Raw genomic sequence first — 16,516 nt, 5'->3', positions numbered from 1 at the left:
AATATCACTAAAGGCATTCATGGAATCTATTAACAACAAACTGCTGAATCACGAGTGGGTCATGGAAGAGATTAGAAAGGAAATTCAAATGCTCATACTATTCAACAAAAATGAACACACAAATTACCAGCTCCACTGAGACATAGCAAAGGTAGGACTCAGAGGCAAGTTTATACCTCTGAGCTCCTACATCAACAAATTGGAGAGATCTGAAACCAACAATTTAATGACACATCTAAACCTCCTTGGAAAAGAGCAGTAAGATAAACCCCAAACCAGTAGACGGAAACAAATAATCAAAATTAAATCAGAATTAAATGAATTAGAATCCAAAAAAACTATACAAAGAATCAACAAAACAAAGAGTTGGTTCATCGAGAAAATTAACAAAATTGACAGAACTTAGCAAATCTTATCAGAAAAAGAAGAGAACACATCCAAATAAATAAACTCAGAGATGAGAATGGAAACATCACCACGGAAACAACCAAGATTCAGAACATTATAAGGGAATACTTCTCAAAACTTTATGCTCATAAGTTTGAGAACTTGACAGAAATGGACTTTTCCTAGCAAATATTGACATGCCAAAACTAAACCAAGATGAGTTAAAACATCTTAACAGGCCCATATCAACCATTGAAATAGAAAGAGCAATAAGAGGCCTCCCAGCTAAGAAAAGTCCAGGAAGAGATGGTTTTACAGCAGAAATTTACAAGGCATTCAAAGCAGAACTCACACCAATACTCCTCTAACTCTTCAATGAAATTGAAAGAGAAAGTTCACTATCGAACACATTCTATGAAGCCATCATAACCCTCATCCCAAAACCAGGCAGGGACTCATCCAAGAAAGAGAACTATAGACCCATTTCTTTGATGAACACTGATGCAAAACTTCTCAACAAAATTTTGGCCAATCGACTTCAACAATTCATCCAAAAAATCATACACCACAATCAAACAGGATTCATTTCAGGAATACAAAGCCGGTCCAATATATGCGAATCAATTAATATTATTCATCACATCAAGGGGAGCAAGAATAAGAACCACATGGTTATCTCAATAGATGCAGAAGAAGCATTCGACAAGATCCAACACCCCTTTATGATGAAGGTTTTGGAAAAATTAGGAATCCATGGAACATTACTCAATACAATAAAAGCTGTATATGACAAACATACAGCCAGCATTATACTCAATGGTGAAAAACTAAAACCATTTCCTCTTAATTCAGGAACAAGACAAGGATGCCCACTCTCTCCACTTATCTTCAATCTAGTATTAGAATGCCTGCTACAGCAATAAGACAAGATGCAAACATAAAGGTGATCCAAATAGGGAAAGAAGAAATATAACTCTCCCTCTTTGCAGATGACATGATCATGTATTTAAAGAATCCAATAGACACCACTTCCAAATTACTCAAGCTGATTCAAAACTTTGGCAAAGTAGCAGGGTATAAAATAAACCCTCAAAAATCCATGGCTTTTCTATATGCCAACAATGAGAAAAGTGTGGCTGAAATTAGGAAAGTAACTCCATTTGTAATAGCCCCTCAAAAAATATAATACCTAGGAATTAACTTAACCAAAGAAGTGAAGGACCTCTATGATGAAAACTTTAAAATCTTGAAAAAGGAAATCAAAACAGAACTTAGAAAATGGCAAAACCTCCCATGCTCCTGGATTGGAAATATTAACATCGTAAAAATGGCAAAACTTCCCAAGGCTATCTACAAATTCAACGTGAGACCTATCAAAATTCCACCCTCATTCTTCAAGGATATAGAAGAGGCAATCCAAAAATTCATATGGAACAATAAAAGACCCTGAATAGCAAAACGATCCTCAACAGAAAAAACTGTGCTGGAGGAATATCAATACCATATTTCAAACTCTACTATAAAGCCATAGTAATCAAAACAGCTTGGTACTGGCATAAGAACAGACCTCAGGACCAGTGGAATAGAATTGAAAACCCTGAAATGAACCTACAGACCTATAGCCAACTAATCTTCAATAAGGGAGCTAAAATAATAGAATGGAAAAAAGACAGCCTCTTCAGTAAATGGTGCTGGCAAAATTGGTTAACTACTTATAGAAAACTAAATCTAGATCCTTGTATATCACCCCGCACCAGAATTAATTCCAAAAGGATCAAAGACCTCGGAGTCAAAGCAGACAATCTGAAAACTTTACAGGATGGAATAGGAGAAACCCTAGGCCTCGTTGGCTGAGGACGAAATTTTCTTAATAGAGACCCAGAAACCCAACAAGTCAAAGAAAGGTTTGATAAATGGGATTGCATGAAGTTGCAGTGCTTCTGCATGGCAAAGGACATAGCTAGCAATATCAATAGAAAGCCCACAGAATGGGAAAAGATCTTCACTAGCCATACAACGAACAAGGGTCTCATATCTAAAATATACTTGGAGCTCAAAAAATTAAATCCCCCAACAACAAATCCTCAAAGAAACAACTGCCCAATAAATACGTGGGCTAAAGACTTGAAGAGAACCTACTGTGAAGAAGAAAGAAGGATATCCAACAGACACATGAAGAATTGCTCAACCTCGCTAGCCATAAAAGAAATGCAAACTAAAAAAACCTTGAGGTACCACCTCACCCTAGCTAGAATGTCTATAATCAAGAACTCTAACAACAACAGATGCTGGAGGTGATGTGGACAGAAGGGAACCTTACTTCATTTTTGGTGGGAGTGTAAACATGTTCAAGCACTTTGGAAAGCAGTATGGAGTTTCCTGAAAAGACTTCACATAGAACTGCCCTATGACCCAGCAATCCCACTTTTGGGCATTTACCCAAATGTTTTCAAACAAGACCACACTAAAGCTACCAGCACAACTATGTTTATTGAAGCATTATTTACCATAGTTAAGATCTGGAACCAACCCTGATGCCCCTCAGAATATGAATGCATAAAGAAAATGTGGTATATATACACAATGGAATTCTATGCCTCCATCAGAAAGAATGACATTTACCCATATGTTAGGAAATGGAAAGGCTTGGAAAAAATTATATTAAATGAAGTAAGCCAAGCCTAAAGAAACAAAGGTCCATGGTTTCCCTTATTTGCAATATCTAGTATATGTATCAGTCAAGCAGAAAAGGTCAGATAATGTGATGTTTGGAAAATGCACCCTTAGATAAGTATTTAAATGTTTTTTTTTCTTTCATGCATTTGTTTCTAACTCATTTATAAGATTATTTCCTGGTAGCTTTGTATGTCCCACCCCACAGTACAACCCCTGCTTTCACTATTTTTGATTTCGGTATAATTTGTGGAGGAGATGGGGAAAAAAAAGTCGTTTAAGTATACAGGTGGACCCGATGCAGCTATAAGTACAAGTTGTCATGTCAAAAACGAACTTTACAATTTTTGTGGGGGGGGAGGGGCAGATTGGGTGTGGTGTGGGGAGAGGCTGGGAAGGGATGTGAAGGGTAAACAAAGGAGGAGGCTGCAATGCTTGATACGAAATGTACTCATTATCTTGCCCATGTATTTGTAACCCCTCTGTACAATATGTTCACAAAAAATAAATATTAAAATTAATTTTTAAAAATGTCATATGTGAAATTTAATGAGGTCAACAAGAGATTATGGAGACAAAACGGCCTTAGAATTACAATTGCAGCATATCACAAAAGTTATGATGACAGGATAGGTTTGTGATGTCACGGGGTGTTATGTGATATTGTGATATGTGGTTATTGTGATATTACCGTGGCAACGTGATGTAAAAAGGGATTGTAATGTCACAATGGTTATGAGTTTACGATTTCTTTATGATATCAACCTACAGGCCGCATTTTAAATAGTATGAAATCACAGAAAAGGCATTCATAATTTGTCTATGATGTCACAGGGACAATGTGAAGATCTAAATCTATCATATCATTTTAGTTTTGTGATTTCCCAATGAGCAGATGTTGTCAAAAATGACAAAGTGATGTCACAATTGTGATGAACTCACAAACTGTTTTTGATGTTAAAATGTCTTGTCTGATTCTCAATTGTCAATATTTCAAAGTGGGGATTTGAGTACACAAAGGGAATGTGATGTCACAAAGCTATGTATTTTATCAATGATATAAGAGGTCATAATAGATTTGAGATGACACAATGTGATCTTAGTGTCAAACCAGCAATGTGATGTCACAATGGGTTTGTGATGTCACACTGGTGATGAGATCATAATGGATTATTTATGCCACGACTTTTAATATCACAATTATTTGTCCAATTTCAATTGCTACTAGACCACCATGAGGCCACAGTAAAAACGAGCAGTGCCCTTATAATCCACGGGAACAGATAGTCATCATGGCCTCTTGGTCTCCACCACCAGAGATGGGGCTTCATGCCACTGGAGGGGGCAGTACATGCTGCTAAAGGAGATAGGATATCAAGCCCAACATGGTGAACTACCAAGAAGTCATTGGGCATGAACATTTGGGAAGTGATGATTGAAAACTGTTATGCACAAAACATCGCAGTGGGGGCAGGGCCCAGCCTATATATAGGCTGCAGGTTCAGAGCAACAGAAGGGGAGAGAAAAAGAGGAAAGGCCTAGAAGGAAAGAAGTGATGAGCCAGTAGGAAGGTAAAGACCTGGGAGTAGAGGAAATTGAGGGAGAGCAGGAGGTGAAGGATGGCAGCTGGCCACCTGGATATGGCAGGGCAGGACTGTCAAGAGTAGAGCAGCCTGAAGAGAAGAAGGGAATGGTGTAAGGAGAAAATGAAAAGACCTGAAATGTAGTACAAATCTGGAGAGAAGGAGGATGAAGAGCACTGAAAAAGCCTTGTCCTTTGAAGTGTGGAGTTTTGGAGATCATTATTTTGGGGGATGGTTGTTTGCAGACCAGTTAACAAATGGCTGGGCTTCTGTTTGGAGTTCTGAGGTTTCATGGTTGAGGTTGAATTTAGCTCTGGGCATCCAGCCCAGGTCAAGGTAGTCGCTTGTTACAAAACTTATGAGGACAAGGCAGGTTTGTGATGTTACATTGCATTAATGATATCACAATGTCAATATGAGGTCGCAAAGGGATTGTATTGTCACAATGGTGATGTGGTCACAATGGGTTTCTGAAATCAAACTATATGCCACATTTGAGAAAGAATGAAATCACAGAATAGGCAAGCACATTGTCTCTATGACCTCACAATGAAAATGTGATGTCATAATGCTATGATGTCATTGTCATTTTGGGATGTCACAATGGGCTGATGTTATCCTAACAACAATGTGATCTCACTCTGGAGATGATGTCACAAAGCATTTGTAATGGTAAAACGGCCTGTCTGATATCAGTTGTCCTTTGCTCACAATGAGGATATAATTACCCAAAGGGACTGTGATGTCACAAACACTATGTGCTTTTTCAATGGTGCTAAGAGGTCACAACAGGTTTGGTATATCACAAGGTGATCGTGATATCACTGTGGAACTATGATGTCACAATGGGTTTGTGATGTCACAGTGGGGATAAGGTCACACTTCGATAGTGATGTCACTATGAATTTGTAATATCACCATTACATGGTGATATTACTAGATCACAATGAAGATAGTTGTTCACATAAGTAGCTAGAAGTCAGAAAGGCCATGAATTTTGTAAAATATTATGAGTACATAATAGATTGGTGGAAATGCGTTGGGACAGAGATATCCTATTGGCAATATAAAGTTACCATTACATGAGATAGTATTGTTTTGAAGTCACAAATAGTTGGTAATGCCATATAGGTGATGAGGTCATATAGATTTGTGATTTCAAAATGGGATGGTGATGTCACAATCTCATGCTAGGTCTCTAATTGACAATGAATATATAAGTTCACAAGGGATAATGATGTATCCGAAGGCATATGTTGGCACAAGTGTAATGAGTCTTAACAGGTTTATGATGTCACAATATGACTCAATGTTCACGACATCTGGCAATGTGTTGTCACAGTAGTTGTGATGTCATACTTGGTTTCTGATATAACATGTCATACCTGATATATTATGAATTAAACAATTATTAGCTCAGGGAGGCCAGAGATCACACTGGCAGCATGTCAAAACATTTATGAGGATAGGACAGTTTTGTGATGTCACGGTGGGTTAGTGATATCAAAATGGCAATGTGGTGTCATCAAGGTATTGTGATGTCATAGTGGTTAGGTTGTCTCAATCTATTTCTGATATCAACCCACCTGCCACATTAGCAATACAATGAAATCACAGAATAGGCATTCCAATGTATCTGTGACATCACAATGATTATGTGATGTCATAATGCTATGAAGTCATTGTTGTTTTATGATGTCACAATGGTCTGATGGTGTCATAATGACAATGTAATGTTACACTGGTGATGATGTCACAAAAGTTTTGCGATGTTAAAATGGCATGTCTGATCTCAGCTCAAAATGAGGATATGGGTACACAAAGGGCCTGTGATGACACAAAGGCCATGCTTTCAAAGCTTCTGAGGTCATAATAGGTTTGGGATGTCACAATATGATCATGGTGGCACAATGGCAATGTGATATCACAATGAGTTTGTGATGTCACCGCTGTGATGAGGTCAAAATGCATTAGTGATATCTCATCAAGTTTTAATATACCAATGACATATACAACTTCAATTTCTTCTAATTCATTATTAGGATACTGTAATAACCAGTGTTGCCAGAATTATCTGTGGGAGCCTATAATCATTGTAAATTCTTGGCCTGGCCCACAGGAGAATGTGGGGAATGCCGCCAAAGGTGGAGGTGTCAGGCTGTCAAAAAGTGATTGAGCATTGGGCAGATTGGGAAGAGACGATTAAAAATTGTTAGGCAGGAGACCCGTTAGAGTGAGGAGGGGTACAAGCTGTATATAGGTTGCATTTTTAGAGCATTGGAAGTGGGGATAAAAATAGGAGCTATCTGGATGGAAGAAAGTGATGAGACAACAGGAAGGAAAACAACCTGAGAAGAGAGGAATATGAAGGAGAGCAGAAGTTTGGCAAGTGGTCACTGGGTCAGAGTAGAGCAGGCCTGTGGAGACTGGAGAAACCTAAAGAGAATAAGGAAATGGTGGAAGGGAAAAAGGGAACTACCAGGAAGGAAGGACAGGTCTGTAGTGAAGGAGGGAGGAATGAAAAAGTAAAAAGCCTTGCCCATTGAGGTTTGGAGATTCGGAGATCATAATTTTTTGGCTGGTGGTTTGCAGACCAATTAAGAAAGGGTGGGACTGCCCATTGGAGGTCTCAGGTTTGGTGGTCAAGGCTGCTTTTGGATCTGGCTCTCCAGGCCAGCATAAGGTAATCACAGTCCTCTTGCTATTGTAAATTGTTTTATTATATTAAATGTGACTACATGGTTTGTCTCCTTGTCTTAGAGGTCATAAGTACACGAGTTCACAGAAAGAGCTTGAAGTCTCAAAGGCCACGAATTTTCTAAGATGTGATGTGGCCATATAGGTTTGTAAAAACACAATGGGACAGTGATATCACAACGACAATACAATGTCAAAATAATGCTTTGATTCTAGAATTATTTCTTGATGCCATTCTCGTGATGAGGTCACAATAAGTTTGTGATGTCACAATGGGTTCATAATGTCAGATGGCAGATCTCAATGGTCATTATTTGGAAATGAATATATGAGTTCAAAAAGGGACTGTAATGTCTCCAAAGGCATGTGCTGTCACAAATGTGATGCCGTTCTCACAGGTTTGTGATGTCACAATGTGACACAATGGCCATGATATCTGGCAGTATGAAGTCACAGGGGATTTCTGACATCACATGTCCTATCAGAAATATGAGATTGAAAACAGATTATGAGCTGACAAAGGGTCTAACATATGACAATGTCACAAAACTTATAAGGACAGGACTGGTTTGTAATGGCATAGCAGGTTAATGATGTCACAATAGCAATGTGATGTCACAAAGGATTGTGATATCACAATGGTTATATGGTCAAATGGGTTTCTGAAATAAAATGAATTCACAGAATAAGCCTTCACACTGTTTTGTCTATGACATAACGATGTCACTGTGATTTATCATGCTATGATGCCATTGTCATTTGGTGATGTCACAATGAGCTGATGGTGTCATAATGACAATTTGATGTCACTGCTGATTTATGATGTTACAACGGTTATGAGGTCACATTATGTTTCTGATGTCAACACACATGTCAAATTTTAAATAGAATGACAAAGCCTGGCACGGGTGGCTCATGCCTGTAATCCCAGCTACTCAGGAGGCTGAGATCTGAGGATTGCAGTTCAAAGTCACCTAAGGCTGGAAAGTCCATGAGCCTCTTATCTCCAATAAAAACCATTAGAAAACGAGAAGTGGTGCTGTGGCTCGAGTGATAGTGTGCTCGCCTAGAGCTGTAGAGTAGGGACAGCACCCAAGCCCAGAGTTCAAGTCCCATGACCAACTACAACAAAAAAGAATAAAAACAGGCATTCACAATCTGTTTATAACATCACAATGACAATGGGATCTCATAATACTATCTTGTCATAGTTTTCTGATGTCAAAATAGTTGATGCTGTTATAATGAGAATGTTATGTCACACTGGTGCTGTCACAAAGTGTTCATGATGTTAAAATGGCATGTCTGATGTCAATTGTCAGTTCATAATGAGGGTATAGTTACACAAAGGGACTGTGATGTCAAAAAGGCCATATGTTTTTCAAAGGTGCTAAGAGGTCCTAATAAGTTTGGGATTTTACAATGTGATAGTGATGTCAAATATCTATGAAAGCTCACAATGGGTTTGTGATGTCACACTGGTGATGAAATCAAAGTTTTGTGAAGTCACATCTCACAATCACATGCCCAATTTCAGTTGATAGTATTTCACAATGAGGATAAGAGTTCACAGAAGAAGACAAATATAAAAGGCCCTGAATTTTCTAAAATGCTATGAAGACATACTAGGTTATTGAAAACACAATGAAACAGTGATATCACTATGGCAATGTGATGTTGCAATATGATGACTTAAAAATGTTTTGATACCACAATTGGTGATGCCACACTAGTAATGAGTTTATAAGAGGTGATGTCACAATGGGTTGGTGACATCAAAATTACAAATATGTGATCTCAATTGTCAACTCACAATGAGTATATGTGCTCACAAAGGGACTGTGATGTCTCCCAAGGCATGCGTTGTCTCAAAAGTGATGAAGTCCTAATGTGCGTGTTATCAGAATGTGACAAATGCTCATATCATCTATCAGTGTGATGTCACCATGATCTAAATGTCACACTGGATTCGGGTATCACATTTCATACCTGGATTGAGTATGAGAGAATTGAAATTTCACAGTGGATTAGTGAAATTACTATGGAAATGTAGGGTCACAAAGAGATTGTGCTACCACAATGGCTAATAGATCATAATGTGTTTCTACTCTAATAGGTTTGTTCTGTCACAATTGGTTGGAAATGTCACAATGGCATGTCGATTCTCAAATATCATTAATTCACAATGAGGATATGAGTTCACAAAGGGACTGTGTAGTCACCAAAGTCATGTGTTGGCACAAATGTGATGAAATCCTAACAGATTTGTGAGTTCACAATGTGACACCATGGTCTGGATGTCTATCAATGGGATGTCACAATATTCATAATTTCACAGTCAATTTCTGATATCATATACCTGAATTATTATGAGTTTGAAAACAGAATATAAGCTTACTAAAGGCCTAAAATATCCTAAGGGCAGCATATACACGTTATGACTAAAAACTCATGGTCTTGGATCTTAAGATTCTTACTTTGAAATTGTATCCTCATTGTGAACTAGTAGAAATTGAAATTGGACATGTCTTTGTAATAATACAAACTCAGAGTGACATCACAAACTCATTGTGATCTCATCACCACTGTGACATCACGAACTCATTGTGACATCACATTATTGTTGTGCCTTCACAATCACACTGTGACATCACAAAGCAATTGTGAAGTCTTAGCACATTAAAAAAAAACACATGACCTCTGTGGCCTCACAGACCCTTTGTGTACCCATATTCTCATAGTGAAAATTTTGATCACACATAGCATTGTATCATCACAAATACTTTGTGCAATAATTACAGCTGTGAAATCACATTGTCATCATGACACCATCATCTCATTGTGATAACACCAAACCCCAATGACACTATACCATTTGTTTCTTTTCTTTTATTCTGTATGTTTTTTATTTTAAATATATTGTACAGAGGGATTAGAGTTACATGAGTAAGGTAATGAGTACATATCTTATCAAACATTGCTGCCTTGTCATCACATTGTCACTTTGATGTCATAGACCCATGGTGAATGCCATTCTTTGATTTCAATCTATTTCAAATGTGCCATGTGGGTTGATATCAAGAAACCATTGGGAACTCATTACCTTTGTGACATCAAATTCTCTTTGTCATACCACATTACCTTCTTTATATCACTAACCCACTGTGGCATCAAATACTTCTCCTGTCCTCACAACATTTGTGACATGTCATTGTGATATTTTAGACCCTTTGTGAGTTGAAAATCTGTGTTTGACTTCATATTTCAGATATGACATGAGATAGCTAAAATCCAGTGTAACATCATGATATTACACCACTGGACATCATAAAAATTGTGTCACTTTGTGACATCTCAGAACTGTTAGTTCTTCACCTTTTTGACTACATATACTTTGGGGACATCAGAATCCCTTCCCAAACCCATATACTCATGGTGTATGACAACTGAGGTCCCACATGCCATTGTGACATCACCAACTCCTTGGGACATCTCAAACCTATTGAGACCTCCTCATCAGTATGGTGTCACCAATTGTGACATCAAAACATTATTATAACATGATGTTGAGATATCACATTGTCATTGGGAAATCAGTGTCCCATTGGGTTTTCACATAGTATGACCTCATACTATGAAGCTTCTTCTATCACCTGGTATCCTCATATTGAATTAAGAGTAATTGAAATTGGATATATCATTCTGATATTATAAACTGTGACATCACAAAACCATTGTGACCTCATCAAAAACCCAATGGGACATCTCATTTCCATTGTGATATTATGAATCACAGTGTGCCTTCCAAAGCTATTATGACCTCTTACCACCTTTGAAAACACACATGGCCTCTATGACATCACAGAACATTTTTTGTATCCATATCCTCATGGGGAACTAATGACAACTGACATCAGACATACCATTAAAATACAAAAAAATTCTTTCTGACATCATCGTAATTGTGACATCATGTTGCCATTATGACAACATCAGCTCATTTTGACATGTAAAACTACAATGACATCATAGCACTGTAACATTATATTGTCATTCTGATATCATAGACATGTTGTGTTTGCCCTTTATGTTATTTGATTCTATATCTAATGTGGCATGTTGGTTGATATCAGAAACCCATTGTGAGTTCATCACCATTGTGATATCATGGTGCCTTAGTAGCATCACATTGCCATTGTGATGTCACATTGCCAAATTGATGTCACAAAGGGATATTAATGTCACAAAGGTTATGACATCACAATGAGTTTCTGATATCCACCCACATGCCACATTTCAAATACAATGAAATCACAGATTAGGCATTCATAATGTGACTATGGTGTCACAATGACATAATGGCAAATGCTATAATGTTATTGTCATTTTGTGATGTCACCATAAGCTAAAGATATCATAACAACAATGTGATATCATACTGGTTATGACGCCACACAGGGTTTATAATGTTACAATGGTTATGAGGTCACAATATGTTTCTGATATCAACTGATATGCCACATTTAAAATAGAATGAAATCATAGGATATACATTCTCAATGTGTCTCTGACAGCAAAATGGCAATGCAATGTCATAATGCCATGATGTCAGTGTAGCTTGGTGATATCACCATGAGCTGAAGGTGTCATAACCACAGTCTGATGTCACATTGGTGATGATGTCACAAAGGGTTTGTGATGTCATAGTGGCAAGTCAGATCTTAATTGCCATGAGTTTATAGTGTGGATATGAGAATGAAATCACAATGACATACGCAAATGAACTGTGATGACACAAAGGCCATATTTTTTGAAAAAATGCTAAAGTTCCTAACAGGTTTCAGTTGTCAAAATGTTAATGATATAAAAATGCTCTCAGCAGTCCTCCTTGATACTTACAAGGCTGTGATAGGAGGATCATGGTCAAAGTCACCCTAGGCAGGAAAGTCCTTGAGACTACTGTCCAAATTGTGCCAACAAAACCAGAAGTAAAGCCATGTAGCTCCATTGGTAGAGGGCTAGCCTGGATCAAAAGCAGCTCACAGACTGTGCCCAAAACCTGAGTTCAAGGTCTGGGACTGGGAACAAACAGACATACACAACAATTTGTCCAGCCATCTGGCTAAAGCAGGTAAACTTCTTGTCCCCAAGTGGATTGAACCTGGGAAAGGGGCTGCCATCATCTTGACTCCACCCATTCTGCCTGCATCACAGGATTCCAGCCACACTCTCATTCTTTCATGGTTCTTTCTGACCAATGGGATACAAGAATGGTGGCCATGCCCACATTCCATACTACCCAGTAGCGCTGGGATTCCGTCTGTTGGTTGACACCACTACCAGCAGTTGAGGTAGAGGTAGCTGAGTGATGAGCAAGAGACTCGAGGCTAGGAGGAGATGCCTTGCTCAGGCACAACATGTGCCCGCCTGCGCTCCGGCCCCCTCCTCCCCTTCCCTGTGGCACAGCATTTCAAACCTGGTGCTGCTGGCTAAAACCCATGTTGCCTCTTGGATTCCTCAGACAATGGTGTAATAGTGCACCTCTAGCCAGCTTGTTGCCCTGACCTGGTCCTGGCAACCTTGTCCTCTGCTCTGGGCCTGATGTCAACCATACCACTGCCATTGCTGTTCGCCCCACCTGGAGCAGCTGTAAACAGATTTTGCCAGCAGCACATGTGAGTGGTGGCCACACAGGCCCGCTCCTTGCGACCCCATATCACCCCCACTCCTGACCAGGACCTGCACCTCCTCTGTGCCCCACAGCCTGGCCCACGCCCTGACATAAATGTGTCCCAGGAGTGTGGGTGGGTGTTGACCTGAGGATCCCATCCCCATATCCAGTGTCTAGTGTGCCAGGAAATGGGGAGATGCCAGGTTGGGTGAGGAGTGGACGCCACAGAGCCCCTGACCTGGAGCAGTGGGAGACCCACAGCCGCACATCTGCACCCTTCCTTTCCCTGGTGGGAACCTGGTGGGGAGCACCATGTCCACACCATGTCCCTTTTTCTGGGGATGGGAGGCTTTGGATGCAGAAGATAAACCCTCCTTTCTGTGTGAACCCTTGTCTTCTGTGCTTGATCATCCTTTCACCTGAAGACGGAAAGACAGAGAGAGAAAGAGAGACAGAGAGAGAGATCATCTTTCTCCTTGTACAGCCTGACTGTGCTCAGGTGAGTGATCAGTTGGCAAATTGCAGGTACTGCATGGATGAGGCTTCTGTCACCAGTCTGTATGTGTGTGTGTGTGTGTGTGTGTGTGTGTGTGTATGTGTGTGTGTGTGTGTATAGAAGTGAGTGGTAACAAGGAGACTGAATGCTTTGGTAACTTCTACCTGCTATATTTCGGACATTCATGGGCCTCATAGCTGAGGTCTGGGAGCCGGGAAGTGTGAGATGCTTGAACGGGACACAGCACTGTTGAATTACAAGAACAAGGGATCTGTGTGCCCTGGAACTGTGTACTACCTTGGGCCTGGTTGGTGGGAGTGGGAGCTTCAGAGGACCTAGGAGTGCAGCTGCAGGGGATGGCTTTCCCGGAGGACAGAGAGCATGTCCAACACTTAGTAAAGATATGAGTCCTGCTAGTATGGAGTGCAACAGCATATGTCAGACTCTGGGTCTTCTCATCATGACCTCTGATGGGCGAGGTGAGACCTACTTTAAATCTTGAGCTGTGATCTTCAGATCCCAACCGCCTAAGTAACTAGGATTATTGGCATGAGCCTCTGGCACTGTGATTCTGGTTTTTTTTGGTATATTAGGGTTTGACCTCAAGGCTTTAGGCTTGCCAGTCAGGTGATCTACCAGGTTTTCTGTCTTGGGCATTTCTGAAATGGAGACTTAATATATGCTCAGGCTGGGGTGGATCACAGTCCTCCTGTATGTGACAGGCATGAGCCACCAGGGTCGGTCCACTGTAGTTGGATGGTAGACATGTAGTGCCACGCTCAGTCATTGGTTTAGATGGATTGTCACAAACTCAGTCCACAGCAGCCCATTTTTGACCACAGGTGAAGTTCTGGGTTGGGCCTCAACCATTGGACTTCAATCTCCTCATGGGACAGTTTTGAGAAAACAAGGGATTAATACATTGTGATCTCTAGAGCAGGGTCAGACACAGAGGGAGGGGCCCTCAGATACGGTTCTTGGCAGTTCTGTGAGTAAATGACAGAAAATACCCGGAAAGATCTCAGATGGTTTTGTGTTATTAATGTTGTGACAGGTATGGGATTATAAAACAAAACAGGATACTCTTTCTTTAATACCAATCCCCATGAGGAATGGGATCCTTCACTTTGTTCAGTTTTGAAGCTGGGGAAACTGAGGCACAGAGAAGCTGGGTGACCTACTAATGACTCCCAGCTGACAGGAAGCTTGGCCTGACTTCTCTGCCATGCTCCCTAGGACAATGGGTGTTATTCAGTCTACTTCTTGTGGTGGGAAGTCCACATCTTTTCAGTCATGGGGCTTGAACTCTGGGCCTGGGGCAGCTCCCTGAGCTCCTCAGCTCAAAGCTAGCACTCTACCACTTGAGTCACAGGACCACTTCCAGTTTTCTAGTGGTTCTTTGGAAATAAGAATCTCACATGTGTTACTGCCAGGGCTGGCTATAAACCACAATCCTCATATCTCTGCCTCCACTGTACTTAGGATTACAGGCCTGAGCAACAGGTACCTGGCTTAAGTATAATTCTGACCTTCTTCTCTCTCTCTCTCTCTCTCTCTCTCTCTCTCTCTCTCTCTCTCTCTCTCTCTCTCTCTCTCTCTCTCTCTCTCTCTCTCTCTCTCTCTCTCTCTCTCTCTCTCTCTCTCTCTCTCTCTCTCTCTCACAGGACCTGATTGAATGGGTGATGGAGGAGTTTGCCTAGCGTCCCTAATGTGGTTGGAACCAAGGTGGCCCTCTTATTCTGGAGGTGGGCTGTGGGTCAGGAGCTGTCTCGCTCAGTCTGTTGTACCAGCTCCATGAGGTAAGTCCCTCTGTGCCCTGGCTAGACCGTGACAGTTATTCATTGTCTATCTAGCCTTACTGGATTCAGTACTGTGACCAATGCCCTTTTCTAGCAAAAATTTCTGGCTAAAATTATGATACATCGTTACGGAATGAAAATTTAATGCCATCTTAAGAGAGTTATTTAGTGTTCTGGGAATGTGGCTTCAAGGTAAAGTGATTGCCTAGCATTTATGAAACCCTGGGTTCAATTCCTCAGTAACACATAAACAGAAAAAGAAACACTGGAAGTGGTCCTGTGCCTCAAGTGGTAGAGGGTTAGAATTGAGCAAAAAAAAAAAAAAAAGGTGAGGAATAATTCCCAAGTGCTGAGTTTCAGCCTCAGGACTGCCAAAACAACAAGAGCAACAACAACAACAATGAACATTTAGTTAGTAAATGCAAAATAAAGAACCCAAACTTGGAATATATAATTGTTCCTTCCATACTGATACTTGACAATAATCCCTAATTCATGTACTTTACCTATATTAGGATACTGTGTTAAAAAAAGTTTTGTTCATTAGGTCAGGGCAATTAATGCCAGGAATGTGCTTAGATGTTAGGTGTACATTAATTCTGGAAATTCACATATTCCAGGACTTTGAGAGGGGTCACTTCTAATCGCAATGAGAAGGGTAGTCTAAGTGAGATTTGGAAATCATTTTGGCCAATCATAGCACCAAAAAGGCAGAGGCTAATTAACAGTCGTGACAGAAGAGAAGTAATAACTCCAGATGGAAGGAAAAAATGATAGTAGATAAGGTATAGCAGAAACAGTTCTAGGGAACCATTTTTGGTTATTGAAGAACTAGTTATCAACTAGGCTTATTCCTCATTGTTTTAGCATTCTAAATCTCTTAGGCTAGATAAATGTGTCTCCTTCTATGCTGTTCTTTCATACCTGATATCCTTTGCTTTCTGAAAATCTGTCTTTCTATATTTCTTTATGAACATTTCCTAATACGAAATACACCTACACAGATGTCACAGGATGCTAATGTAAGGGTCCCATAGCTCATGAGTCATTAATGTAACAAAATGGAAAAGGAGGAGATATTTATTGTTACCTCAATTTTTCTGAAAAGCTGCAATGTCATCATTTGGTTCAAATTTCCATTCTTTGTCTACATAGAGTCATTAAGTGCACAAAAATGCAAATATGAGCCAGGTGATGGTGGCTCTTGCCT

Source organism: Dipodomys merriami, unplaced genomic scaffold (assembly GCF_024711535.1).
Source record: "Dipodomys merriami isolate MVZ:Mamm:240054 unplaced genomic scaffold, mDipMer1.0.p SCAF_217, whole genome shotgun sequence".
Classification (NCBI taxonomy): Eukaryota; Metazoa; Chordata; class Mammalia; order Rodentia; family Heteromyidae; genus Dipodomys; species Dipodomys merriami.
The sequence above is the reverse complement of the archived record's forward strand: the minus strand, read 5'-3'. Positions refer to the sequence as shown.